The sequence below is a fragment of the Lagopus muta genome, chromosome 3 (genome assembly GCF_023343835.1).
Source record: "Lagopus muta isolate bLagMut1 chromosome 3, bLagMut1 primary, whole genome shotgun sequence".
Classification (NCBI taxonomy): Eukaryota; Metazoa; Chordata; class Aves; order Galliformes; family Phasianidae; genus Lagopus; species Lagopus muta.
The window spans coordinates 50669567-50672425 of NC_064435.1; positions in this window are offsets into that span (position 1 = coordinate 50669567).

Sequence of the window (2859 nt, forward strand, 5' to 3'; positions counted from 1 at the left end):
GACATCACTGTGGTGCTAAGGGGAAGTGAGCATTCACCTCTCTTGGTGATCAATGAACATGCCACCATCCACTGTTTCATGTTAAAGCTGCTGAGCTTTGGGATGTGACAAGTTGCTCAGTTTGCTGCTAAGGCACTTGCTGCTTAACTCCTTTAGCAGTCAGGGCTGCCAGCACATGAGGTCAGGCTGATGGAACAAAATGAATGGAATATATTGTATCACAAATGCATATGCCGTGCAGCGGTTAATTTAGTGCCTGATGAAATGGGAAGATCAGGGGAGTTCAGCGCCTAGTTCTGTGCCTGTAACCAAGCAGAACCCTCACAGAGCACAGGGATTGACAAATAAACCGTGTGCTCCAGAGGCTGACATAACTTTGTCCAACTTGGCTTCTGTTGGCTAACAGCAAAATAAGGGGAAAATATAGACCCGAGACGGTGCAGCACATGCTAAGAACCTAAATCACAGAATTATGTTTCAAGTCAGTGATACAAATAAACCAGAAGAGCCATTGTTTACCAGAGCCAAAACAAACCTGAACTGGATCATTTGCAATGCATTATGAAGGTCTTTTTCTAGTGCTTCCTTTTTAACCATCTCTAAATGATAGGAAAAAGAAATTCATTTCTTGTACAATTTGCACAGTCTGTGTCGTGTTTGTATATAGTGTAGCCCCATGTCTTGGCAAACCTAGATCTTTGCAAGCCTGTGCTTCGTAACAAGGATTTAAGTGTTGTGGTGCACATGTGAATGCACTTTTTTGAGGTAAGAACAAGACAGGTAGTTAAAGAATCACAGAATCCTTGGAAGGGACCTGAGGGCCACCTATTCCAACTCCCCTGCACTGAACAGGGACACTAGATCAGGTTGCCCAGCGCCTGATCCAGCCTCGCCTTGAAAGTCACCAGGCATCTACTACATCACTGGGCAACCTGTTCCAGTGCCTCACTGCAAAATATCTTTTCCTTGTATCTAACCTAAATCTTTGAGCTTGAAGTTCTCTTGAGACTGTTGTAAGACTCCTGACATTAAAATTGCAATTAAATACTGCAATTAAAGCAGTAATCAGCTGTGGCCCCTTGCCCTGGTGACTACAGAACGTGGTGCTATGGGGTGGCTCCTTGGCATTGGCTTCAGGCCTGCTTTACTGGGACGGTTTGGTTTCAGCCAGGACTCAGCTGTGTCTAGCATATACATAGGGAAGGATCAGGGTTTAACAGCTCTCAGATATTTGTATTTTCCAGAGATGAGACTACCAAACTACCAACTTCATCACTAACTGCCTTGTTGGTGGTAAAAGAAGCTTGTCTCATGTGGTCAAAGGGAAGCCACACCAGGCACATCTTTACATGTAAGAACTAACAGGTACTCGCTCACGCAGCTAAGTCTTAAACAAAAATGAGAAGCTAAGCCACTGTTTGAAGAGATGTGTCTGGGATCTTGAAATAGCTCAATAACTCATCTGGAGATGTGCTGGTGGATATCTGCTGACTATAAAAATGAGGTCTAGCTTGAGAAAACCAAGCTCCCTTCTGCTTCTTAAGGCTTGACTTGCCATAGTGAGCTGGCTTTCAGCTCCTTCTGTCAGGCTGAAGGAGAATCTGGTATCAGGTGTGTGGATGAGCACTGCTGAGTCATCCTGGCCTCCGATTCTGACTCTTGAGCTTTCATGGGCTTTCTTCAGTTTTTCATGCCTGAGAACAAGTGTGAAGGATGTGACTGATCTGGCAGCAAGAGCCTGTGATTGTGCCTCCTTATACTGCCTCAAAAGTGGGTGAGCGGACTTTGTTCCCACTCTGTGGAAATCCCTGCCAAAGGCTGACTCCAGCTTGGAACAAACTGTGCAGAAGGCACGCACTGTGAGGAGGCAGAGAGCCTGAGTATGGCCATCTGCTGCCTAGATGGCTTTTTCCTGCTTGTTCGGCCAGGAAAACCCATGTTATCATTGTTTCCAAAGCATGCTTTTGCTCTAGCATACAGTATGGAGACTCACCGATGTAAAGCTGAAAGCTTTATTCGGGATGAGCTTTTCCTATGACTCTGGGAATGACCTCCCTAGAAGGTTCTTCCTCTTGTAGCACAGGACTGTCAGCTGGGAGCTGCGACCTCACTCCCTGTACTTCTCTCAGTTCCTTCTGGGAGCCAGCACACTCAAGTATATCAGTAAATGCCTCAAGGCTGAGCCATGTTCTCAGTTACTTCCCATTAATATGGGGATTGTGGTTCATCCATAAACTGTACCTCCTTGCTGGCCCTGAACACCTCCCTCACTCTGCTTTCACTTGTGTCAGTATGTTTATGAGGATGTATTGACCACAGGGGATATCTGGGGGTTTCAGGGCAAGCTGCTGCTGATAGAACACATAATCTGAGGGCTCTATCTATCCAACTCTGCCAGCAGTGTCTGCCCAAATTGATGTGGGTTCAAGCTTGGTGAAACCACAGTGCATGTTGGGACTGCTAGCAAGGAGAAAAGCGGGGAGGCAGTGGTGTTCATGCAACTCCTGCTCATGGCTCTGGTAGGCAGAGCTGGTCTCCATCCATCAGACTATGGGGGCCTGCTTCCTGCTGCATTCTTGCTTTTTAAAGTAGGAGCAGTACAGGGGCTTGCTGCTGAGCTGCTGGGATTCCGTCACTTGTTCCAGAAAAGACCACTTACATCACTGAAACCAGGTGGCTAAGTAGGGCTGCATGTCTTTAGATCTGCTGCTTATATTCACCCACCTGGTTGATACAGCACCCAAAGGCACAAACACTGTGCATGGGGTATGTAAGACCTCACGAATATGGCAATGGAGCACGTCACAGAAGACTTTCATCAGCAACTTACCTGTGCTCTGTATATCTGACAGAAAAAAA